Source organism: Myotis daubentonii, chromosome 1, assembly GCF_963259705.1.
Source record: "Myotis daubentonii chromosome 1, mMyoDau2.1, whole genome shotgun sequence".
In the NCBI taxonomy this organism is placed as follows: domain Eukaryota; kingdom Metazoa; phylum Chordata; class Mammalia; order Chiroptera; family Vespertilionidae; genus Myotis; species Myotis daubentonii.
Genome location: NC_081840.1, coordinates 32716200 through 32742902, shown reverse-complemented (window position 1 = coordinate 32742902; position 26703 = coordinate 32716200). Strand labels below are relative to the sequence as shown.

At 45.2% G+C, this 26703-nt stretch overlaps 1 long non-coding RNA gene across 2 annotated transcripts; it reads right to left on the bottom strand.

The window, feature by feature from the left end:
• Positions 1-314: 314 nt before the first annotated feature.
• Positions 315-20689, bottom strand: LOC132233484 (uncharacterized). 2 transcript variants are annotated; one of them, XR_009452646.1, is made up of 3 exons: positions 20617-20689; positions 8418-8549; positions 315-417 (listed from the first exon to the last, which is right to left on the bottom strand). It is a non-coding gene; the product is annotated as an uncharacterized LOC132233484 (long non-coding RNA). The 2 variants fall into 2 exon arrangements; XR_009452645.1 differs by lacking the exon at positions 315-417 and adding an exon at positions 3926-4142.
• Positions 20690-26703: the final 6014 nt, after the last annotated feature.

The following is a 26703-nucleotide window of genomic DNA, read 5'->3' as shown; positions in this document are numbered from 1 at the left end:
CCCTGCAGCTGCGGGGATCCTTGACTTTCTCCATCGCTGGGGCAACCAAGCCTCCTATTCTCAGCTGCCTGGCTGCCAGCCGCCATCTTGGCTGACAGTTAATTTGCATATCTCGCTGATTAGCCAATGAAAAAGGTATCGGTTGTACGCCAATTACCATTTTTCTCTTTTATTAGTATAGGATTATATTATATTATAAATTATATTATATTATACTAGAGGCTGGTACACAAAATTCATGCATGGGTAGGGTCCCTAGGCCTGGCTGGCAATCAGGGCTGATCGGTGCCTTCTGGCTGCTGGCCAGGGCCTCCCTTCCTGGCTGCTGGCTGGGGCCTTACTTCATTCTGCGCCAGCCCTTGGTGGTCAGTGCACGTCATAGCGAGCAATTGCACTCCCAGTCTCCTGGTGGAACTCCTGTGGGAACAATTTGCATATTAGGCTTTTATATAAATAGATTATATTATATTATATTATATTATATTATATTATATTATATTATATTATATTATATTATATTTGTTATATTATATTATATTATATATTTGTTATATTAATTATATTATATTTATATTAATTATATTAATTATATTACATATTGTATATTACATATTTCTTTTTTTTATTTTTTATTTTTTTATTGCTTAAAGTATTACAAAGGGTATTACATATGTATCCATTTTATCCCCCCGCCCTAGACAGTCCCCTAGCCTCCCCTATCCCCCAGTGTCTTATGTCCATTGGTTATGCTTATATGCATGCATACAAGTCCTTTAGTTAATCTCTTACCCCCCTACCTCCTGCCCCCCAACCCTCCCCGGCCTTCCCGCTGCAGTTTGACAATCTGTTTGAGGCAGCTCTGCCTCTGTATCTATTATTGTTCAAAAGTTTATAATGGTCTCTATTGTCCATGAATGAGTGAGATCATGTGGTATTTTTCCTTTATTGACTGGCTTATTTCACTTACATATTTCTTATTAAAAATCACAATACTATAGCATACAATGGAATATTATTCAGCAATAAACAGGAATGAAGTTCTGATACAAAAAAATAAAATAAATAAATGTGTTCAGAATGTCCAGCTCCAGGATGCGGCAAACATGTGCACTTGGCTGTGCAGGACGCAGGAGACGGGGGGGCCAGAGAGGGCAGAGAGGGTGGGGGTGTGGGGATGAATGGAACCTGTGAAGGGTGCTTTAATAGGTCAAAGCTTTCTCTGGAGTCCTGGCTCTCCTAGCTGCCCAGCCTCATACCTGCGGCTCTGTCTCCTGGAAGAAGCCCCAGGGTTGTGGAGCTGATTGGGAACGGGAAAATGAAGGGCACCCCTTGATATCCCTGACCACCCCACCCCCTCATTCTGTGCGTTTGAAGCCTCATCTGAGGCCAAGAGTCCTCTTAATGTAAATCTAGATCTCAGTTCAATATGGACGCCAAAGTGTGTCTGCAGACAGGAAAAGCAGCGCCCAAGCCCCGCAGGATTCCAAACCACCAACAGAAAAACAGCACAAACCGAAAACACTTTGCACAAGATGAGCATTGGTTCTGCTTGACTTCCCGTGGTCGGCAAACTGCGGCTCGCGAGCCACATGCGGCTCTTTGGCCCCTTGAGTGTGGCTCTTCCTAAGCCTTAGGAGTACCCTAATTAAGTTAATAACAATGTACCTACCTATATAGTTTAAAACATTTGGCTCTCAAAAGAAATTTCAATCGTTGTACTGTTGATATTTGGCTCTGTTGACTAATGAGTTTGCTGAGCACTGAAGACGAATGCATCTGAGGCCGTGTCCTACAAAAGGACCGTGTGGGCCAACAGGCAGGCGCTTGGGAAGCAAGGGCGGCGATGCTGAGAAGCAGAAAGGGCTGTGGACAGGGGTCCCGAGATCCACCATCCAATCCGGGCTTGAGGGGCAGGCAGTCCGCAGGCCGGTGGACAGAGAACAGAAGGTCAGGAAGGATTCCAGCCAAGAACAGACCAGCATGCTCAGGGGGAGAGCGGGTACCTGACACGGCTGGTGACGAGCTAGACGGAGGGCAGGGGCTGCGTGCGCGGCCAGGGTCCCAGCGTCTCCCAGAGCCTTGAGGAAGCCAGAGAGTGAGGGGCTGAGGAGTTACCTGCGAGCAGAGTGCGGCTGAGGGAGGCTGGGCAGGGAGGACCTGGAGAGGAAGTGCCGGCTCCTGGCTGCCCTCCTGCTGGAGAGAGGACGGTTTTGCCTCATGGTGCCCTGTGTTCTCTAACCCAGGTCAGGACTCCCTCACACGCCTCCCACCCCGCCCCCACCCCCTGGCCATCTGGCTGCTCCCTTGACCCTACCTTCTGGCCTTCCCTTCAGGGCCCTGTCCTCCCAGCTGACCTTCAGTGACCACGGCACACCAATCCATCCGACTGGCAGCCTCACAGCAAAGTCTTTATTAAAAACAGGAGCAAAACATTGCATGAAGGAGAGAGAGGAGAGGTGGCAGGGAGGGGGAGGAAGAGAAACGTAGAAGGGGAGAGGCCACAGTGTGAAGGCTTTGCATGACAGCAAGAATAATGCCAACAAGAGAAGGCAGCCCCCCCCCATTATCGCCCCCCAGCACCTCCCTTCTTAATCACTGTCCTCCATACACGCAGCTTGGTTCTCAAAGTTCTACCCTCACTCGCCCACCTGCCCAGGAGCCAGGGGGTCTTGGCACATTCTCTCTCCTGTCCTGAACATTCGGAAGAGGTTCATCGCTCCTCTTTCTGAGTCCTCTTCTGTCCGTATGGCCCTAGCCACCCCCGTGTCACCGGCCACCCCGCAAGACCCATCAGGGGAGTGGGCAGATCAGAGCGTTGGTGGCTGCAGAGAGTATGGTATTGAGCTAGCACTGTGCACGTGTGGTTGTATGTGCACAGGCGTGTACGTGTGTGTATGCTGGGAGAATGGGAACGTTGTACTTGTAGCTTCAACGAAAAGGATTTGGGTGCCACAGGTCAGGGGCTCAGAAGGATCTCTTAGCTGGGTGATGATCCAAAGGTGTGAGTTAAGTCACAACCAGCAGAATCTGAGAGTAAATAAATAACCTGTAATCTGTCCCTCTGTATGTTGTGTGGCGTAAGACTCCTTCCCTGGAAATGAATGAATGATTATTGTTGTTCCTACTCTTACTTTTGCTTGAACAGAGAGAGTGTACGGTGTGCTGATGGCCCAGGCCAGGGAGCAGAGCTGGGAGAGGCCTCCGGGAAGGGCTCTGGGCTCGCCGCGGCTCAGGGTAAAGGGCAGGATCTCCACCTGGCTGGCGGCTAGGCGGCTGGTGGGGAGCAGAGGGGAATGGTGAGGCTGGAGATGCCCTGGCAGTTGGGACATCGCCTTACCAGGATCCAGCCGAAGCCCGTTATTAATATAAATTGTCTTTATCATTTTAAAAATAATTACTTTGTTATAGACATGATAATCAAATAACAGAAAGCTGAAGCAAAAATTGCTCACAGTACCATCCTGAAATGAAATCAATGGAAGCTATTCATGATGCCCATCACAGGTAAAACTCAACCCACGGCGCTGGCAAGAACTCAGAGCGTGAATGTGGGCATGGCTGGCAGATGCCGCCGCCTGATCAACGAGATTTCCTCAGGATCAGGCCCAGCCGTTCTCCCCCCTCCACCAAGTTTTCAGTGACTTTTCAGGATGATTTGGCTTAGAAACCACGGAGGAAGGAGACCCACAGCTCAGCCAAACCCCACCTGTTCTCGTTCTTCACCTCCCTCTCTTTCTTCACCTCCTCGTCTATCCCTTTGGAATGTGTCCAGGCTCTGTGGGAGGCCAACCTTCTGCTCCGCGTGACCTGGCGCCGTGATGTCGATGCTGGGGATGAATGGGCTCCATGCATTTGCCCCTGAGTAAATGGGGCGCCTTCTGTGCTTGTTTTGCGTGTCTGCTTCTACAAGTCAGTGATTTTCTTCCCTCCCTAACGTGCTCCGTGCAGCATGTACAACCAGCCTCATGCACTGTTCAGTGCTGGGGCCTGATCGCGTCAAACGAGGGCAGCCAGCTTTCCCCGCCAGAAGCAAGAGGCACTGGGAGAAATGGAAATTGGACAATGGTCTTGTATACTCCCTCCTCGGTCATGGATGGCCTTCAGCAGGAAACCAATCAACGGAATCAAAAGAACACGGTTTCCTGTTAACATAGAGCGATGCCAAATCCATCAGACATTATTGTTTCATGCCCTGTGCCAGTCATTGTCAAGCACAGCATAAGTAATAACACATGACTGGGGTTGTAGTTTTAGTGAAATATTCTTTTGCTTTTGGCACGACTCCACACACCTTCATATTGCCCTTTCCCAAACCTAGGGAGGTTTTTTTTTGTTTTTTTTTTTTTTTTCTCTTTTCCTTTTCAGATTTCTTTTCCCCCAAAGAACTGTATCTGGCTGTTTTGCTGCATACCAGCTCTTAAACCCAAGCCAGCTGACTCCCAATCTCCTCAGCCTTTTCTTAAGCAACACTTTAAAAAAATATGTTATTATTATTGCATCACATAAGGCTAAAATAAACCCACTGTGTATTGGCCTTCAACAATCTTGCTTTTCCTCTGAAAATGGCTAGTTCCCTAAGACTGGCTTTAAGAGAGAAAAACCTCTCACATAATATTTTTCTTACTTTCCAGGCTGATCTTGAAGGTGATGATAGGTCATAAGCCGCAGCCTCTGCTAGGATGTTCCAGCCCCCAGAGCAGGCGGGAAGTACATGTGTGTTTGGAATGCAACAAAAGGGGAAAGTTACTGCTGTGTTTTTGACAGGGTCCTACACTTTTAACCCTTTCTCCAGACCTAGAGAAAACCCAACTTAGAAGTTTTCTCCTGCAATGACATGGTTTAGGAGAAAATGTGTGTACACATCTGAAATCTTTTTTTTTTTAGTCCTCACCTAAGGATATGTTTTTTATTGATTTATAGGGAGAGAGGGAGGAAGGGAGGGAGAGAAAGAGAGAGAGAGAGAGAGAGAGAGAGAGAGAGAGAAAGGGAAACATTGATTGGTTGCCTCCCATACACGTCCCCGGCTAGGGACCGAACCCCCAACCTGGGTATGTGCCCTGACCAGGAATCGAGCCCACAACCTTTAGGAGTATGGAACAACAGCAAGCTACGGAGCCACCCAGCTGGGACCCCCCGGAGAGTTTAGGGTGGAAGCTAAGAGCTTTGGTGCCAGGCAGAGCTGGTTCTAACCCTGCCCGCTTCCCTTACTAGATGGTGACTCTGGGTAAGTGGGTGAACTTTGCCGTCCTCGTGTTTCCGCTCTGGAACACAGAGCAGACGCTCACCTTCCAGGGTCATCATCGGGAACATGAGTCAGGTGCCAGCACTTCGCTCCCTGCTCAGCCACAGAGGCCTTTAGCAGAGAGTGCATCTCGTAAGTGCGCAATAAGCCACACAATGAGGATTATTCAAGTCCTTTGGAAAGCACAGCATCCCGCTCCGCTCCGCAAGGGAGTGTGGGGCTCCGGGTGGAGGTGGGAGGGCCACGGCAGAGCAGCTTCTCCGTGATGTCTGCCCGCGTTACCGCACTTCCTTGTCATGGGCATCTGGGAGAGGAATTGGCGCTCGCTGTGACTCCGGTTCCACAGATAAAGAGAGGGGGGCCCTTGCGCACTGCTGGGATTGGCAGAGCCCCGGCTGCACCCCAGGAATCCGGAGCCTCGCTGCTGCTCCCTCTGTGCATCCGCTTCCTCTCAGCGCCGGGCTAATTTGTTCCTGGCCTGTCTCCTCCGTCCCCGAGGCCCTTTCCCTCCCCGTCCTTTCCAGGAAAGACAGCTCCCTGCCTCCTACACACACACACACACACTCACACACACACACACACACACACTCACACACACGCACACACACACTCACACATACACATACATACACGCATGCACACATATACTCACACACACACTCATGCACATGCACACATATACTCACACACACACTCACATACACTCACACATTCACATGCACACATACACACTCACACACTCATGCACACACACATATACTCACACACACACATGCACACATACACACACACTCTCACACACATATACTCACACTCACACTCACACACACTCACGCACATGCACACATACACGTACACACACACACTCACGCACGCACACATACACTCACACACACTCACACACACACTCACACACACACTCACACACACACTCACCACAGTCACACTCCTGGGCTATGCTACCTCCTGTGGCCTCCAAGGAAAGTGGCTGCTCAGACAGGGATCAGTCCTCAGGATGTGGTGCTTTGACTGGCTGGCATCACATTTTCTTCCCTGCAGGGCCATCCCTGCAACCCTTCTCTTTCTCCAGAAAGCTTTCCTGAAATGCAAGTTCATTGCTTACAGGCTCCTAGATTAATCCCTCATCTCTGAGGCTAACCTAGATTATTACTTGAAAACGGTGACTATTGGTAAGAGGAGGGAGAACAGCACTTTGGAGGATGGGAAACTTGGATTAAGGCGGGTCTTATTTCAGGTTCCCAGGGAAATTGCCTGGAGGAAGTTTACTGCAGAGGGTCCCCAGGATCCACCCCTGGGGTGTTGGAAAGGACTGGGCAGAGGGAGGCTTAAACAGTAATGACCATGGTAGTTGCCACAGAGACTCAGCTAATCCCATAGGAAGCTCTGGGAGCTGGGATAGACCCAGAGTTGTCCTGCCTGGGGGGAAGCCCTAGGGGGGTCTGTATACCTTGTATTGACCTGTCATTAGGTATAGGCTGTTGCCAAGGATGTGCCTTTAGACAAGGTAGAGTCTAAGGCTAGTTCCTGGAAGGGGATTTGGCTGAGAGCCCTCGCCCTGTACGCTCAGCATCGGGGGAACGAGACCTCAGTCTGGCCCGTATCCACTCCAGGCAGGAAGGCCAGGGCACCTGGAGCAGCAGAGCTGGGAGCTGGGTGGCTGGGCCTTTTGAGACTCTGATGAAGAGGCGTTAGGACTAAAGTCCTGGCAAAGGAAGGTCATTTCTTTCAACCTAAAACTGAAACAGCAGAGAAAAGCCTTGCCAGCTGGTAACGGACCGAGCCTTCCTGCTGCGCCCACTCCCACTCTCAGGAGAACTCGCCATGCGCCCAACCTTGGGGCCTGGTGTCAGATGAGAGGCTGGACCTTCTATAGAACAGTCCCGGGGATGGGCTGGGAGTCTGACTCCAAACCTCCTCCTCCCCCACTATGTCATTTGTACTCTGTACTTGAGCGTCTCAACCTCTCTGCCACAACTGTTTGTGGAACTGGCAAGGTCTTCAGGGCCAAGAACAGGTATTCTTCTTAATAATACTAGTTGCATAGCTGAGCTATATCACATTGGATTTTCCAAGTCCCTTCCGTAGGAGGCCCCATTGGAGTGGCCGTGTCACTCCTACGATGGCCCTAGTAGCCACAGGGGTTCTACTTACTCTTCTTTGGCGAGACCAAACTCTACTCCCTTCACCCACTCTCACCAGCCATGCGGTCCGAGTTGAAGCAGACTTCTGATTATAGAACTTCACCTCTCTGGCCACAATCCTGGGTTGAGGAATGGACATCTGCCCCCAGCTGAGCCAGTCATTGTCCCCAACTCTGCCCCCAGTGACTGATGCAGAAATGTGCCCAGGACTCAAGCTAAGCCAATCCGAGTCCTTCCCCCAGGAACTTTGTCCCAAACTGAAGCTGGCCTGGGGGAAGAAGAAGAGCCTCTCCCCTCTGCTCTGAGGCCGTGGGTGTGGTTCTCACGCTTTAAGTAGATATAGCCAGTGGCATGGAGAAAGTGACCTTGTCGGAGTGGAGCAGACACCAACTAAGAGAAGCAGAGGAGCAACTGGGTGCATTTTGGTGGTTTTAAGACCCCTGGACAAGTCCCCCGTGGTTTGGTTTGGTCATGTGAACCAGCAACCAGTCTGTTAGTGATATATTTCCTGCTTCTCAGAAGGCGGTATTAAGCCTCTGAGGCTAGAGCAATAGGATGTGATCATATATAAATGGGGAGTTATCAGACACATGGGCTCTCTGGGATAGGGCATGAGGAGGGATGGAGATGATAAATAAGTGGTGGCAAGGTCTCCATCCCCCTCCCCCCGCACCTTGGGCATGCAGTAACAACTAAATACTGTCTATGTGTGTGTGATGCGCTTGTATTTCTTTCTCGTAGTAAGCCTAAAGAAAGAAAAAAAGAAACACAAAACTTTCAATACAGTGTCCCAGGAAGCCACCACCAATCGGTGGGAATTAGCCTTTGATATGAAAACTTTTTTTCATTGGATCGTTGTATCTGTTGCCTTTGTGTCTCTTTCAAAAGAGGTCTTTGCATGCCGGTTCTATGTGAGGCTAAAAGTTTTAAGTGTTTTGTCTCTGCACCCAGACGTGTTGGCAGAAAGCCTGGGATGACTTTCCCCAAGCCCATCTGAGAGAGAAGGTTCTTACCTGCTGTGTTATCTCGGCTCCTTCCAACACCCAATCCCAGCGCCAAGGCACATTTCACAAGAGTCCCTCTCAGGAGACTCAGTTTCCCTTTGGTATGTCAGGGCCATAGCTTCAGAAGGAGAGGAATTCTTCCTGCAAAATAGAAAAGTTGAAATCTATCATTTAATTGGTTTTGGTTGAGAGGAAGAGAGCAAGGAACTGTTTTGGGTACACCATACAAGTTTACCCCAAAGACATGATGCTTCCTTATTTGAGGTGACGGTGGTAGTGATGGTGATGGTGGAGGTGGTGGGGATGAGCACACAGGAGAGGGTGGACTTTCTCCCTAGTTCCTGCCACGCCTGAGGCATTATCACGGATGGTTTCTATGGTTTCTCAACGCAGATCTCCTCTGCAAAAGAAGCATGCAGCTAGGAGGCACATTAGGTAAAAGCACACAGAGATGCACTCAATTTTCTCCTGCCTCAGGAGCTAAGTAAAAAGCACCTCTCAGGTTGCCTGTCCCTCTTCCTTGTTTTTAAGGAGGGCATTTTAGAGCTCTTCTTCTCCCCCTCCACCCCCACTTCCTCTTCCTCTTTTTCCTTCTCCTTCTCGGTCTCCAAATTAATCTCAGCAGGGAGTCCTGAAGTAAATGATCAGGTTACAAGTCTAAATGTGATAGCCTGTCATCTTTCATTATTTCTGACATGAACAAAACTTTCAGAATTCTCTGAGACCTGCCTTTGGTCCAGGGAGTCCCCTTTGAGGCGGGAAGATCCATGAGGATTAGAAAAAGGAGGGTTGCTCCAAGGTAATGAAAAGAATGTAATGGAAGAATGGAAATGATCTCCAGTTCCACACCTGAGTGCACCATTGCCTTTGGGGGGCTATTGATGAAGGCTGTACAATGTTTACATAATTATGGCTTATTTTATAAAAATCCAGGTCTGGGGGCACTTCATTAACCAGATTAATTTCTTCGTCTTTCCCCCTGCAATTTCCTTGAGTATTTGGATTTTTATATGCAATTAAAGAGTAATTGCCTGGCTTGTTTCCTGGAGATTGGGGCCTTCCGTGGACTGAGTTGTTTTTACATGGAGGAATAATACCTAACAATTGGAGTTGTCTATTTAGGACTTGAGCTAGTACGCCATCATTCAGGCACACACACAAATAATGTTTTAGGAAACGTTTCTTATTCTTTTTTTATTTATTTATTTATTTTTTTATTATTCTTTTTTTTTATTGCTTAAAGTATTACAAACGGTATTACATATGTATCCATTTTATCCCCCCGCCCTAGACAGTCCCCTAGCCTCCCCTATCACCCAGTGTCTTATGTCCATTGGTTATGCTTATATGCATGCATACAAGTCCTTTAGTTGATCTCTTACCCCCCTACCTCCTGCCCCCCAACCCTCCCCGGCCTTCCCGCTGCAGCTCGACAATCTGTTTGAGGCAGCTCTGCCTCTGTATCTATTATTGTTCAAAAGTTTATAATGGTCTCTATTGTCCATGAATGAGTGAGATCATGTGGTATTTTTCCTTTATTGACTGGCTTATTTCACTTAGCATAATGCTCTCCAGTTCCATCCATGACGTTGCAAATGGTAAGAGTTCCTTCCTTTTTACAGCAGCATAGTATTCCATCGTGTAGATGTACCACAGTTTTCTAATCCATTCATCTACTGATGGGCACTTAGGCTGTTTCCAGATCTTAGCTATGGTGAATTGTGCTGCTATGAACATAGGGGTGCATATATCCTTTCTGATTGGTGTTTCTGGTTTCTTGGGATATATTCCTAGAAGTGGGATCACAGGGTCAAATGGGAGTTCCATTTTCAGTTTTTTAAGGAAACTCCATACTGTCTTCCATAGTGGCTGCACCAGTCTGCATTCCCACCAGCAGTGCACAAGTGTTCCTTTTTCTCTACATCCTCTCCAGCACTTGTCGTTTGTTGATTTGTTGATGATAGCCAGTCTGACAGGTGTGAGATGGTACCTCATTGCTGTTTTGATTTGCATCTCTCGGATGATTAGTGACTTTGAGCATGTTTTCATATGTCTCTTGGCTTTCTGAATGTCCTCTTTTGAAAGGTGTCTATTTAGGTCCTTTGCCCATTTTTTGATTGGATTGTTTATCTTCCTTTTGTTAAGTTGTATGAGTTCCCTATAAATTTTGGAGATTAGGCCCTTATCAGATATGTCATTGGCAAATATGTTTTCCCACACAGTGGGTTTTCTCGTTGTTTTGTTGATGGTTTCTTTTGCTGTGCAGAAGCTTTTTATTTTGATGTAGTCCCATTTGTTCATTTTTTCTTTAGTTTCAAGTGCCCTAGGAGCTGTATCAGTGAAGAAATTGCTTCGGCATATGTCTGAGATTTTCTTGCCTTTGGATTCTTCTAGAATTTTTATGGTATCCTGTCGTACATTTAAGTCCTTTATCCATTTTGAGTTTATTTTTGTGTATGGTGTAAGTTGGTGGTCTAGTTTCATTTTCTTGCATATATCTGTCCAATTTTCCCAACACCATTTATTGAAGAGACTATCTTGGCTCCATTGTATGTTCTTGCCTCCTTTGTCAAATATTAATTGAGCATATTGGTTCGGGCCGATTTCTGGGCTCTCTATTCTATTCCATTGATCTATGTGCCTATTCTTGTGCCAGTACCAGGCAGTTTTGAGAACAGTGGCTTTGTAATACAACTTGATATCTGGTATTGAGATCCCACCTACTTTGTTCTTTTTCAGGATTGCTGCAGCTATTCGGGGTCTTTTTTTATTCCAGATGAATTTTTGGAAAGTTCGTTCTAGATCTCTGAAGTATGCTGTTGGTACTTTAATGGGAAGTGCGTTGAATTTATAGATTGCTTTGGGTAGTATGGACATTTTGATGATGTTGATTCTACCAATCCATGAACACGGTATGTTCTTCCATCTGTTTATGTCTTCCTCTATGTCTTTTTTCAACGTCCTGTAGTTTTCTGAGTAGAGGTCTTTTACCTCTTTAGTTAAGTTTATTCCTAGGTAGCTTAGTTTTTTTGGTGCAATGGTAAACGGGATTGTTTTTATAATCTCTCTTTCTGAAAGTTCACTATTGGTGTATAGAAATGCCTCAGATTTCTTGGGGTTAATTTTGTATCCTGCTACATTGCCAAATTCATGTATTAAGTCTAGTAGCTTTTTGATGGAATCTCTAGGGTTTTGTATGTATAATATCATGTCGTCTGCAAATAAGGACAGTTTTACTTCCTCTTTTCCAATTTGGATGCCTTTTATTTCTTCTTCTTGCCGAATTGCAATGGCCAACACTTCCAGTACTATGTTGAACAGGAGTGGTGAGAGGGGGCATCCCTGTCTTGTTCCTGTTCTTAGGGGAAATGGTGTTAGTTTTTGTCCGTTGAGTATGATGTTGGCTGTGGGCCTGTCATATATGGCTTTTATTATGTTGAGGTATGATCCTTCTACTCCCACCTTGCTGAGAGTTTTTATCAAAAATGGATGTTGAATTTTGTCAAATGCTTTTTCTGCATCAATTGATATGACCATGTGGTTTTTTTCTTTCAATTTGTTTATGTGATGTATCACGTTTATTGATTTGCGGATATTGTACCATCCTTGCATCCCTGGGATAAATCCTACTTGGTCATGGTGTATGATCTTTCTGATGTACTGCTGGATCCGATTTGCTAAGATTTTGTTGAGGATTTTGGCATCTATGTTCATGAGGGATATTGGCCTGTAATTCTCTTTCATTGTGTTGTCTTTACCTGGTTTTGGTATTAGGGTGATGCTGGCTTCATAGAATGAGCTTGGAAGTGTTCCTTCCTCTTGAATTTTTTGTAGTAGTCTGAGGAGGATAGGTTTTAGTTCTTCCTTGAATGTTTGGTAAAACTCCCCTGTGAAGCCGTCTGGTCCTGGGCTTTTGTTTGATGGAAGCTTTTTGATGACTGCTTCAATTTCTTCCATAGTTATTGGCCTGTTGAGATTTTTAGATTCTTCCTGATTGAGTTTTGGAATGCTGTATTTTTCTAGGAATTTGTCCATTTCCTCCAGGTTGTCTAGTTTGTTGGAGTAAAGCTGTCCATAGTATTTTTTAACAATCATTTGTATTTCTGTGGGGTCTGTTGTTATTTCGCCTCTATCGTTTCTGATTTTATTTATTTGGGTCCTCTCTCTCTGCTTCTTGGTGAGTCTGGCTAGAGGTTTATCAATCTTGTTTATCCTTTCAAAGAACCAGCTCTTGGTTTCATTGATTTTCTGTATTTTTTTTTTGGTCTCTATGTCATTTATTTCTGCTCTAATCTTTATTATCTCCTTCCTTCTGCTCACTCTGGGGTTTTCTTGTTGCTCTCTTTCTAATTCTTTGAGTTGTAGAGTTAGATGATTTACTACCATTTTTTCTTGTTTTTTGAGATAGGCCTGTAGAGCTATAAACTTCCCTCTCAGGACTGCTTTCAATGTGTCCCATAGGTTTTGGATTGTTGTGTTTTCATTGTCATTAGTTTCCAGGATGTTTTTAATTTCTTCTTTGATCTCATTGGTAACCCAATCAATATTTAATAGCATGCTATTCAGCTTCCAGGTGTTTGAGTATTTTGGGTTGTTTTTATTGTAGTTTATTTCTAATATTATGCCATCGTGGTCTGCGAAGAAGCTTTTTATGATTTCAATCTTCTTGAATTTGGGGATACTTTGCTTGTGACCCAATATGTGGTCTATTTTTGAATATGTCCCATGAGCACCTGAGAAGAACGTATATTCTCTGGCTTTGGGGTGAAGTGTTCTGAAGATGTCTATTAAGTCCATCTGATCTAGTGAGTCATTTAGGATTGCTGTATCTTTGCTGATTGTTTGTCTGTAGGACTTATCCAGTGCTGTCAATGGTGTATTAAAGTCCCCTACTATGATTGTATTGTTGTCGATCTCTCCTTTGATATTTTCCAGGAGTTTTTTTATGAATTTGGGTGCTCCTACATTGGGTGCATATATGTTTACCAGGGTTATATCTTCTTGTTGTATTGATCCCTTTAGTATTATGAAGTGGCCTTCCTTATCTCTTGTTAAGGCCTTCACTTTGAGGTCTATTTTGTCCGATATAAGTATTGCTACCCCAGCTTTCTTTTCCTTTCCATTTGCCTGAAAGATATTTTTCCATCCTTTCACTTTCAGTCTGTGTGAGTCCCTTCTAATGAGGTGGGTTTCTTGTAGACAGCAGATGTATGGGTCATGTTTTTTTATCCATTCAGCCACTCGATGTCTTTTGGTTGGAGCATTTAGTCCGTTTACGTTTAAAGTTATTATTGAAAGGTACTTGTTTGTAGCCATTTCTTTTTGTGTGTGTGTGTGGCTGTTTTCTTTCTGAGCTTTTTATTTCTTCTTTTTATACCAGTCCCTTTAGCATTCCTTGCATTGCTGGCTTGGTGGTGACAAACTCCCTTAGTCTTTTTTTGTCTGTGAAGCTTCTTATTTCCCCTTCAAGTTTGAATGATAGCCTTGCTGGATAGAGTATTCTTGGATTCAGTCCTTTGCTTTGCATCACTTTGTAAATTTCAGTCCATTCTTTTCTGGCCTGATGTGTTTCTGTTGAGAAGTCATTTGACAATCTAATGGGAGATCCCTTGTATGTAACTTTCCGTCTCTCTCTTGCAGCCTGTAAGATTCTCTCTTTGTCCTGAACATTTGCCATGGTGATTATGATGTGTCTTGGTGTGGGTCTTTTCGGGTTCACCTTGTTTGGGACTCTCTGGGCTTGTGTGACTTTTTTCTTCCCCACCTCAGGAAAGTTTTCTGATATTATTTCTTCGAGTAGGTTTTCTAATCCTTGTTCATCTTTCTGTTGTTCTGGTACTCCTATTATTCGTATGTTGTTTCGTTTCATGTTGTCCCAAAGCTCCCTTAGGCTCTCCTCCTGTCTTTTAATTTTTTTCTCCAATTGCAGTACATTTTGGGTGTGTTTTGCTTCCTTGTCTTCTAATTCACTAATTCGGTCCTCCGCTTCTCCTAGTCTACTGTTGATACTTTCAATGGAGTTTTTCATTGCAGCTATATCACTCTTCATTTCTTCTTGGGTCTTACTTAGGTTGTTGATTTTTTCATCTGTTTCTTCTAGCTTCTTCCATATGTTATCGATTTTTTCATCTGTTTCTTCTAGCTTCTTCCATATGTTATCGATTTTTTCATCTGTTTCTTCTTGCTTCTTGCAGAGGTTGTCGATTTTTTCCTCCATCCGGTTTATGCACTCTAGGATCCTTATTCTGAATTCTTTATCTGTCATGTTGCATGCCTCTGTATTACTTAGCTGCTTTTCTGGAGAGTCCTCCTTCTCTTTCCTTTGGGGGTTTCTTTGTCTACCCATGTTTGATCTCACTGACATATCTAGACGTTGAGTTGTTCAGTGGTTGCTCCCTTGGTGGCAGTGACTCCTTGGTCTGTGGTTGCTCTTCGGGCGGTTGTGGTAGCAGCTGCTCTTCAGTTGGCAGCAGCTCCTCTGGTGGGTGCTGTTCACAGCTGTGGTGGCTCTTCCGGCTGGTGGGGCGAGGTTTCACGTACAGCTGCTGTTCCTCAGCAGAGGATGAGGTGCTCAGGGGGTTGCTGTTGCTTGGATCTGCTGCGTTGATTTAAAGGCACAAAATACAACACAACAAGGCACCACGTACCAGGCACTATACACAAATATATTCACGATATTAATAACCCCAATTAAAGGTGACCACCTGAATTAAGAGAATTAGGGGATAAGGAAGAAGGAAGAGAAAAAGATAAAAGAGAAAAAGGAAAAGAAAAGTAGGGACCAAAAAAAGGGAGTGCAAAAATGAAATTGGGAAAAAGGAAGGGGGAAAATAAAAGCGAGAAAAGAAAAGAAAAAAAAAAAAAAAGAGCGAAAAGAGAGAATGAAGTGGAAGAGGGAAGAGACTTTTTATATGAGGAGAATACTCCTATAGAACAGCCATTAATCCCAACAAATTCCAGCAACAGCTCCCTGGATATGAATGCAAACTAGAAACAACCAATAATATAACGATGAAAATAGAATGGTGAACACTAATCCCAAAATAAAATAAAGAAAAAATAAAATGGCACTTTAAAAAATGGTAAAATGGTAGCAGTAATAATACTGGTTAAAAATAAGAAGGTAGTAATTAAAAGGGTAAAATCAGGTGATGGAAAAAGAAGAAAAGAAAGAAAAAAAAAAGAAAAAAAAAGAACAGAAAAAAAAAGAATGAAAAAAAAATTGGTTTCTTAGTTAAAAAGTGAAAAAAGAAAAAAAATTGCAGTAGTGAAGGTCCTTCGTTTCTTCTATTCTTCAGTGTGGCTCGCCTTAGACCTTCCAGGTATTCAGGAGAGTGTTGAGTTTCCCTGCGATATACTGTTCCTCTGTGTTGTCAACCACAGTCCTTATTTTAAAGCATGCCGCATTTATTTCCCAGACTGCCTTATTTTGTGTTTAGCAAAGAGTCAGTTTGTGGGTCAGCCTCTGGGTGGCAGTGTTCTGGGGTTGGCCTCTGAGGCTATAGGGCCTCTCTGTCCAGTGGAAGTTCACTGCCCAGAGCTGACTGTGTAATAGTTAGTTACCGGCGCTATGTTGTTGCTGGGATTGAAAATCCCCCTATAGGCCAGACCCTGTTAACTCCCAGGGACTGATCAGGTTATCTTAATCCTTGATCTCGTTCAGGGTGGAATCTGGGTGTGGCTGTGCTCCTTGCCTGGGGGCTGGGGGGAGGAGACTCCCTCTCAGGAGCGGGTGGATGCCCCAGTCCCGGGCTCTGGGGTGTCTCAGCACTCAATTCACTACCACCTCTCCCGGCTCCCCCTCTTTCCCCAGTCTCTCCCCAGATTCCACTCCCCAGCACACTCTCCCTCTCTTCAGCACAGGTGAGTGTCTGTATCCGAAATGTCCCATGAACAGGATTCAGTGAAAACAAACAAACAAATGCCGGCCGCGGAAACGGGGAAGGCTTGGTTTCTGTAAGCTTCTTCTCTTACCGGGACTGCATGGTCAGGTCAGCTCTTCAGGCTGCCCCCTTTAGGCTCAGTCCTCCGTGATCACAGAACCCAGCTCTCAATTTCCCTGGCAGCACCAGGAATCCCGCGGTTCTCCTTTCCCCCGTCAGGGGCTGTGCCTGTCCCAAGGGACGCGGCTGTCTGCCACGCGGTCTCCCTCCGACTCTCTGGGCTCAGAGGTCTGGCAAACTTTCCTGCCCAAATCCCTGGTTTTTTTTTTTTTACCTTACCAGGGAAGTTCTGCTCTTCCCGGCTGTAAACCCTCTCACCAGCTGAGCAATTTCGCCAATTCGGTGTGAGTGTTACTAGCTTCAGCTGCTCGTTCCATTTGCTCCGGGACACGACCTGGGACACGTCTGCCTATATCGCCGCCATCTTGGTTCTCACGTTTCTTATTCTTTACAGACTTTTTTGGTTGTCATTTATCCTCACCTGGGGATTTTTTTTTCCATTGATTTTTAGAGAGAATAGGAGGGAGGGAGGGAGGGAGGAAGGGAGGGAGGGAGGGAGAGAAACATCCATATGAGAGAGAAACATTGATTGATTGCATCCCACACAAGCCTTGACAGGGGCTGGGATTGAAACTACAACCCAGGTACGGGCCCTTTGCTGGGAATAGTACCTGAAAACCTTTGTTCAAGGGCCGACGCTCTAATCACTGGGCACACTGGCCAGGGCTCTTTACAGACTTTGAACCTGTATCTCCCTGCCAGCGATTCTGGGATGAGTTGAGCGTAAATGAATCCAAGCATCTATTCCTCAGAGGCTGTTTATCTTTTCCTGGCCCGTCATTCAGGGCAGCCACCGTTTTCTGAAGGCGCCACACGCACCACACTTCAGCCGAAAATTATTTGGTCCAGAGTGGGGAGGGCTGGGGCCCTGGTCTTCATTTGGGGGCATTTCAGAACTTTAATATTTTGGTAACCCATGCTCTATAAATCACTGAATTACATCAAGTCTATTTAAAACCCCTCTGGGCAGCTGTTTAAAATGCTGTCACTGCAGTCAGCAATGTCCTCGGAGTCACATGGCAGGTCGGGGCCGAGAGGGGATGGGCTTTGTTTGTGTTTCTTTAACTCCAGTTAGGTTTACCCTCTGACTCCACTTCTGTGAACAGTCCCTTCATTTCCAGTTATTTCAAAGGCAGGATGTGAAGGCCACTTAGTCCATCGGGGTTAAGCCTTCCCATCAGATCGAATTCTTTTCCCCTCACGTTCTGCTCTTCAAGCCATTTAGTGAAACTACCACAAATTGTTAACTTCGGATTAATATGTTTAATAAGTCAAATCTGGACTATTTCAAGGAGGCAGGCTGGCAGCCCGGAGGACTGGTTGCAGCTGAGCCGTCCCATGGCTTTTCCTAGGCCTGTGGGGGGGCGGAGACCACCTGAGCAGACCCTGTGGGCAACGCGGGCCTGATGACCCCGGAGCCCCGCTTTGCCGGCCCTGCTCCCGGCCTCCAGATTTGCTCTGGGCCTGTGAGTGCCGGAGCATCAGGAGGCCAGATCCAGGGGGCAGCCTGCAGCGGGCCTTGGCTTCCCCTTCACAACGCTGTGTGCTTATAGGTGCACTGCCTGCCCCTGCTCGGGCTCCAAGCTCCTTGGAGAAAAGGCCGATGCGGCTGACTTGGTCACAGTCACACCCGGGGCCTGGGTTACCCACGCATGTGCTGGGATGCATGCACACACGAGAGAGAAAAATGTAGCTTCAGTGAGCTTATTCAGAACTTTTCAATCAGAAAAAAAAAAAAAATTTAAAAACTAAATATGCTCTTAATTTCAGCATATAAACATTGACACCTTAAAAAAATTAAATTCCACATTGCTCATGGGCGGCACCATTATCTTTCCAGAGTCTTGGCCCTTCATGGGTCTTTGTCCTTCCCTGGTACATAGTAGCTGCTTAAGAAATTCGTTGAAACAGTGCATGAATCCAAATTAACAGCAGGGCTTTGGAATCAAGATCTGGGAGGGTTACTCAACCCTTTTGAGCTTTAGGTTAAGTTGTTGAGAGGATTAAGTAACATAACACATGCAATATATTATATACTAGAGGCCTGGTGCATGAATTCATGCACGGATGGGGTCCGGCCAGCCTGCCCCAATGGGGGCCAGGCCAGCAGGGGGGAGGGGCCTGGAGGGGGTGCCTATCAGGGCCCTGATAGGGCCAATTGGCCACTGCAGTGCACATCATAGCGACCAGTCATTTCGTTGTTCCGGTTGCTTGGCTTTTATATATAGAGAGATGTGATATAAAGGGTATATATCATGTATATTCTACCCCTCATTGCATTTGTCTTAAGGGCACCCACAGCAGACCTGTGTGAGAGACAAGAGCTGGTTTCACCTCTGCCTTTGCCAGCTGAGGATGGCATGCAGGTCTCTCCTGGGAGGGAGATGGGGCAGCCCAGCTTTATCTGAGGGTCCAAGGTAGGGGTGGGCAACAGTGGGCTCAGAGGAGGATGTGGCCACAGGGTCCCTGTTCCCCCTTTATAGGCCTGGAAAAGAAAGAAGACAGGACCACAGCTCCAGGCTTATGGGGCAGAGGGCCTCAGGGCCCCAGCCCAAGCAGGGAAGCTGCTTGGCTTGGATGCAAGAAGCACACCTTGTTTCGCCCTCAGCTCAGGACGCACCCAGGGCCTGCATCTGAGAATCTTCCAGGGGCCACAGGGACTGCTGGGGCACCCCACCCACAGACATTTGTGTATTTTGAACAGAAAAAACCAACAGTACACAAAATAAAACAGCAGCAGCCTAGGGAAATGGGATTTGAAAGACAATCTTATTTTGAGAGAAACCAAATGTTAGGCAACGACTCAGTGCTTCCCCCAGCCAGGCCCCTCAGGAAAGGGGGGGATTGTGTTTGGGAATCCCAGCGGGTGTCCCCAACTAGCCTGTCTGCGGCCCTGACTTCGCAGAGATTTCTCACTAGGTCACGGTTTCTTTAAAAAACAGAGTAACAGCAAAGCCCTTAATTCATTTTATTTTTTTGCAAAAAATCTCAATTAAGTTTATGGAAAAGGCAGTCAAGGAGGGGAATGAGCTGTGGCTCTACAATACCCCTGCTCTCGGAGTCATCTCAGGCTTTCTCCTGCCAGCCTCTGAGGGCTTCCTTCACAGAAGAAAGACACTGCCCTGGGAGTGCTGCCTCTGGAAAGAGAGTTTTATTTCTCGGTGGAGGCGGGGGAGGGGAGGGCACATTTTCCTCCCTCCCTTCCTGCCTTTTTGGTTGAGAGTTTGTTTGATTTTTTTTTTCTGATAATAACCATGTTTTTAGGTCCATTTGCTTTCTAAAAGTTTGGCCTAACCATTTTCTTTCTTTCCTCTCTCATCACTCTCAGGCAGCCAACATTTGAAGTAAATGTTTAAAATTAATTTCTAATATTTATTGAGAGCTCCATCCTTCTTCCCCAAAAGTCAGTATTTCATGTGTTCTTTCATGTAATGGTCCTATCATTTCTGTACTTGGTGTCCCCCCTCTCTCTCTGAAGGGAGCAGGGACCTGTTCAAATCTCATCTTCATCAATCACTAGCTTTGTGACCTTGAATAAATCATTTAACCTTTCTAAGCCTCCACTTCTTTACCTGGAAAAATAGTTCATCATGCTCACTTGGTAAGATTGTTGGACTGATGAAATATGTTAAACATAATAATGTACCCGGCTCATAGAACCACTCGGTAGGGACAGCACAGTAAAAGGGGCCGCTCTTCTGAACACAACTAGTTCTATCATTCTCCCACCCAACTCTCTGCCCTTGAAGAAAAATTAGTTAACAGGTTCTCGGCTCTGGGATCTTAGATTAATCAGGTCTTCAAAGTCCTTCAACTTCGATATTCGTATCACTTCAGGAAATGATGTAAATGTTTCATGTAATAATCTATCTGCCTTCACCCTAGCCCCACTTCAGTCCATTTTCCAAACAGCAAAGTGCTTTTTAAAAACAGAAATTCAAAAACAAACAACACACCTCAGAAATCCCAGATCATGCCACTCCCTTTCCGGAAGTTCTTCAATGGTTTCCCCTTACACATTAGAATAAGATCTAAACTGCGCTCTCAGGGACAACCACCCCCTGTGCTGCCCTCTCCCTTCTGCCTCCTGCCTCTCTCCCTCTCTCCCTCTCTCCCTCTTGCTGTTTCAGCTCCATGACCACCCTCTGACCTTTGTATTCTCTAATGGCACTAAGCTCTCTGCTGCCTGAAGGCTCTGTACTCACTGTTCTCTGGGCCCGAAACTCTTCTCCTTAGAGGGTTGACTCTTTCATTCAAATGCCACCTCCTCAGGGATGCCATCCCACTACCCAATCTAAAGTAGTGTTGCACCCCACCCCCTGTTAGCATCTACTTACATCACCTTGTTTATTTTCATAGCACTGTGATTAATTATTTATTCATCCATTGATTGAAAGAATGAACCTATAATTTAGGGAGAAAAACAACTTATAAACAAGCAGCTCAAGCCAAAAGACCACAAGAACAAATGCAATAGCTCTCAAAGCAGGAAGAGAGTCACAGGATTAACCAGTCTTTAAAATCAAAACAAAAGTGATCATTCTTAATAGCGAGCCTGTGTCTACAGCCTGTGGTCAGAGCTTGGATGGATATAATTCTGCCCCAGGAAAACTACTGAAGGACTCACAAAAGAGTGAGAAAGCTGACTTCCCTTCAGCCTGAACAAGGTGAAAGTTTTTCCCCCCAAGCAGCTTCCAAGAAAGTGGGATGAAAGAAAGGGTTTATTATTGTAATGACTAGAGGCTCAGTGTGTGAAAATTCATGCACTTGAGGGGGGTCCCTCAGCCCTGCCTGCCCCCATCACAGCCTGAGAGCCCTCCAGGGCGGGAGGCAACCTGGTGATCAGGGGAAGATGATCCCCCCCCCCAACACACCTCTGCTGCTGCCACTGCTGGCAGCGCAGGCCTCAGCCAGCCCTGGTTACCTGCTCCTTGGGCCAGCCCTTGGCGGCTGGGCAGCCACCATCGGCGGCTTGTCTGTGCCTCAGGCTGGCCCTGGGCGGCTGGGTAGCTGCCATCTGAGGCTTGCCTGCACCTCAGTCAGTGGGGGGTGCAGGAGGACTGGGCACCGCCATCTTGTGGCTGTGGGTGCCGCCACCTTGTGAGGGTGTAATGGTCAATTGGCATATTCCCTCTATTATATAGGATGGTAATTTCTTATGTATTCAACATCTACACTGACTAGGTCTGTTAAGAGAATCAGCTATTGCTGGCTTACTTAATTTTTCTCAGGTCTTACCAATGAGCTAATGAGCTTTCTTTAAAAGAAATTTTTGGGTTCCATAGAGAAAATTCTGGAAACAACATATACTAGGCAATTGGGTGTGAATTTTTATAAGTCCTACCTTCACTCTCTGATGTGCCTGGCTGGGTTGTTTAGAGGCCATTGGCTTAGATGGCTGTGGGAGTTTTTGTTGAACTACTGCAGATTATATATATTGTATTTTTTCTTGAGCAATTTGGTTTTGATCAAACCCCCAAATAAATGTTTTCCCAAGTTTCCCTCCTCTTAGTTTACAAGCTCATCTGTATTTCAGAAAAATGTAGCCCACATGGTTCGATTCATTTACGCTCAACTTGTCCCAGGAGCATTGGCAGGGAGATACATGTACATAGTATAAGAGAATAAGAAACTTTTCCTAAAACATTTTGTGGGTGTGTGCCTGAAATGATGACACCTTAGCTCAGAGTCCTAAATAGGCCAGTCCAATAGTTCGGTGTTGTTCTGCTGTGTGAAATAGGAAGATTTTTAAGCAAGAGATGATGCAGTTACATATTATTGGAATTTACTCTAAAAGAAGTGATTTACCTGTTGGCATTTTAGGATTTTCTCTCCTCTTTTCAAATCCTGGGCAAACATTTCCTGACTAGTTAATTTTCCTAAGTGAAAATCCATGTCAGTAAAAGAAGATAACTAACCATGTGATTTGTGGCTCATGAACCTAATCACCCTGAGCCTAGTTTTCCTTGTCTGTTAAATAGGGATAGAGCTGTTCACTCGCAGTTGTTTCAAGGAGTAGAGACAATTTAGGCAAAGCGCCCTGGAACAATGTATGGATTGGGGTAGAGTTTTAACATAGGTAAATGGTCCTATCTATCTAGTTTTGAGTAACATTTTGAATGAAGTTCTATGTGACACTATCATCACCCAGATGGTGGTAGTGTGTGTGGAGAGGAGCATACAGAATGAAATGTCTTGACCAGGTGGCCAAGGTGGGCTGCTTTCCGAAGGGCTTCTTCAAAAAAAAAAACACACACACAAAAAGTGCTTGCTGGCCTAGATAGTCAGGCAATCAGACACCACTAAGTTCAGCATCTTTCCTAACCCACACCCACAGCCGATGGTCAGTTGGCCATTTGACCAAGACCAACCCAATGTTTGGGACCATGCATTGGAGGACATTATCATAAATAAGTCCTGTGTGGACCTTATGACTTTTGTCATAACTTCACCTTCCTGCCTTAGAATATTAGCTTTCTGCAATATAGCTCCGTGAACAAGACAACTGCTTCTAAAATGGGACCTAAAGAGAGTCTCTTTGCCTCAGCGTGATCTAAAAGGGCAGATCACGCGTGAAGCCACCCGGGAACATGAGGTGTCTCTAGGTCCTCTGATCGGCAGACCACAGTGATGCTCTTCACTGTGAATGGGAGCGTTTGTAGGGAACAGTGAAAGGCAAGGGAAGCCATCCTAGGCAATCATGGGAACGATGGTGTCAGATGGCAGGGCACACCACTGTGGTAACCCCCAGAAGTAATTATGGACATCTGGATTGGTGAAAAGAACTGAAGGATGGCAGGCACTCTGCATTTGGGACTGGGTTTTCCCAAAGGAAGATAAATGGAAAAAACATGTTTGCTTTAACTGCTGACTCATGGTACAAAGTTTTAATTCAGGCACTTAATTGAAAATGCAGCAAGAATGTAAAAGATTTACATAGAAAATATTTTAGTACATTGGCAAGACATTAATTATAAAACCAGATGGTCGTGGTAGAAAAACCAACCAAGAGGCCTTATTTTTGTTTTGTTTTCTTAGCATGAAACATTTTTACTTTGTGAAGTTCAGTATTCTGTTATGTATAAGCAAAACCATCTTTCTATTAAGATTAATATAAAGAGTGACTGTCTGGTGTTCCAGGATATAAAAACACACACAACAGGGATCGTTATTATATAAACCTGGAATAGAAGAGCATTTTTGTGATAGAAGCTTCATGACTAAGACAATAGTTCTCTCTCCCCGGAGGCCATTCTAATGAGACCATATTTCTCAGCTCCTATTAACCGTGACCGCTGTCTCAGTCAGGGGTCATTTGCTTGCAACAGAAGGTTGGAACACAACTGTGTGAAATTAGCTCAGAAAAGAGAGCTTGTTGTAAGGATAGAGGAGACTTTCAATCTCAGAAAACTCATGTTCAGGAGGTATAAGCAGTTTAGAAAGTTGACCTAATAATGTATCTCTTCATCTTTATCTGAAGGCACAAGGCGTCCTCTCTCCATCTCCCTCTGCACACCTGTTCCAAAGGCTCCGGCCGGCCTGCTTGGTGAACAATGGGCTCACCATGGCTGCCTATTTGACTGTCAATCTCTGTTTACTATTTATCCCATCTGTTTCTTTACTCCTCTTTTTCTCCCTTCTTGTTTTCTGTTGTTTTTTTCCTTACTTTTAGTATTTTAAAAATAATTTCATTTTCCATTCTCTTGGAGCTTCTTAAATACACACTCTTTATTCTCTTTGTAGTTACCACAGAGATTACAAACATGTGTCCTTGACTTATTAGTTTACTATAAATTAATACTGTTAATTTTTCTTGGACAACAAAACAGCTTTACAACATTTAACCCATTTCCCTGTTTGGGCTATTGTTATTGTTGTCATGTGTTTTATTTCTACATCCTTTGACTTCCACAAAACATGATTATTGTTGTTTTAAACAGTCAATATTTATTATGTTTTACCCACATGTTTACCTTGTCCATTTCTCTACATTCCTTCCTGTTTTGCCATGTTTCCATCTGGGATTATATTCCTTCTGCCTAAAGAGCTTCCTTAAGTAATTCTTTTGAGTAAGTATCTGCTGCCAAAACATTCTCTCGGTTTTTGTTTGTTTGAGAGCCTTTATTTTGAAACTTGCTCTGTGATCTATGGGTGTTTCTTCTACTAGTGGTAATTTCTCTGCTCAAGTTTACACAGATGATTGTTTTTTTCCACCTTCAAGGCTAGACTTCAGTATTTATGGATAAAATTTCTATTTTATGATTTTGAAGGTATATCTTTTGCCTAAAAGGAAGGGTTCAAAGCACATTTTATAACTCAAAACCTATAATGTGTCAGGTCTTAAAGGCCCACCATGTGTCATGTGCTAGTCACTCAGATATAAAGTCAAATAAAACATGGTTTTGTCTTTTGGCAGCTCAGAGTCTTTTAAGAAATACAGGGAAATAAATGGTTCCATCAGGTGTGATAGGCTCTGCTATAGAATTTACACAGGTTATTTTAGGAGCCAAAGGAAGAACATCCAAATCAGAATTTCAGAACTGAGTCAGGGAATATTTTCCTGGAAAGACACCTTGAATTGAATTTAAAAACAAACAAACAAACAAACATATTTTTATTGATTTTAAAGAGAGAGGAAGGTAGATGGAGAGAGAGAGAAACATCAATCACTGCCTCCTGTACCACCCCCTACCTGGGATCAAACCTACAACCTGGGTATGTGATGTACTTCAACTGGAATCGAACCAGAGACCTTTGGCTGCATGAACGATGCTCAACCAACGGAGCCACACTGGCCAGCGCACCTTGGATTGAATTTTAAAACAGTAGATGTTGTTAGACCCATGTATCAGTCAAGAGTTACTTGTCTGTAAGTAAGAATATCTAACAATGGCTTCAATGAGAAGTCCAGAGGCATTGACATTGATTTAGTTGTGCATTTATTATCTTAACTAGAGGCCCAATGCATGAAATCCATGCAAGGGTAAGCCTTCTTTCCCCTGGCTACTGGTTTCACAGCCCCGGCTTTGCAGCCCCAGCCCCACCCCCTTCCTGCATCCACCTTGGCCTGGGGCTTCCTGCATCTGCCACCACCCCAACCCCTCGGTTCCCCAGTTCTGCAGTGGCCGCCACCCCCCCCCCCCCGCCCACCACCACCACCAATCGATCGCCCCGCAGAAGGTGGCCTGGGCTTCCCTCTGCGGCAGTGGTTCTCAACCTTCCTAATGCCACGACCCTTTAATACAGTTCCTCATGTTGTGGTGACCCCCAATTTCATTGTTACAAATTGAACATAATTAAAGCATAGTGATTAATCACAAAAACAATATGTAATTATATATGTGTTTTCTGATGGTCTTAGGCAACCCCTTTGAAAGGGTCATTCGACCCCCAAAGGGGTCTCGACCCACAGGTTGAGAACTGCTGCTCTACCGGGTGATCATGGGATGATGGCAGGCCCCCCCACCAATCGCATTGCACCCGCCTTGGCTGGCCTGGCACCAGTGGGTGTCATAGCGTGGTTGTCCAGATGGTCGTTCTGCTGTTCAGCCATTTAGTTGATTTGTATATTACACTTTTATTATTATAGACTAGAGGCTTGGTGCACGAAATTTGTGCACTGAGGGGGGGGGGTCCCGTCAGCCCGGCCTGTGCCCTCTTGCAGTCCGCGACTCCTTGCTCCTTACCGCCTGCCTGCTTGCTGCTCCCTACCGCTTGGCTCGCTGCTCCTTAGTGCTGCTGCGGAGGCTGCCGTGGAGGCTCCTGCCATCTCTGCTACGTTCACCAGCTGTGAGCCCAGCTTCTGGCTGAGTGGCACTCCCCCTGTTGGAGCGCACTGACCACCAGGGGAAAGCTCCTATGTTGAGCGTCTGCCCTTGGTGGTCAGTTCATAGAGACCAGTCATTCCGCCTTTCAGTCAATTTGCATATTAGGGTTTTATTATATAGGTTAGGATATTGAATGTGAACTATAAATGAAAACTAAAATTTAAAAAAGAACCAAATAAAATTTTAGATCTGAAAATTTTGTAATATATATATATATATATATATATATATATATATATATATATATATATATATATATTTAATTCTCACCTGAGGATGTTTTAAAAAATTGATTTTTAGAGAGAGAAACATCCATGTGACAGAGAAATACCAGTAGGCTGCCTCTGCACCTGCTGACCCACTGGGATCTAACCTAAACTTACATATGTGCCCTAACCTAGAATGCAACAGGAAATCCTTTAATCCTTTTGTGTACAGGTTGAGACTCCAACCAATTGAGCCACC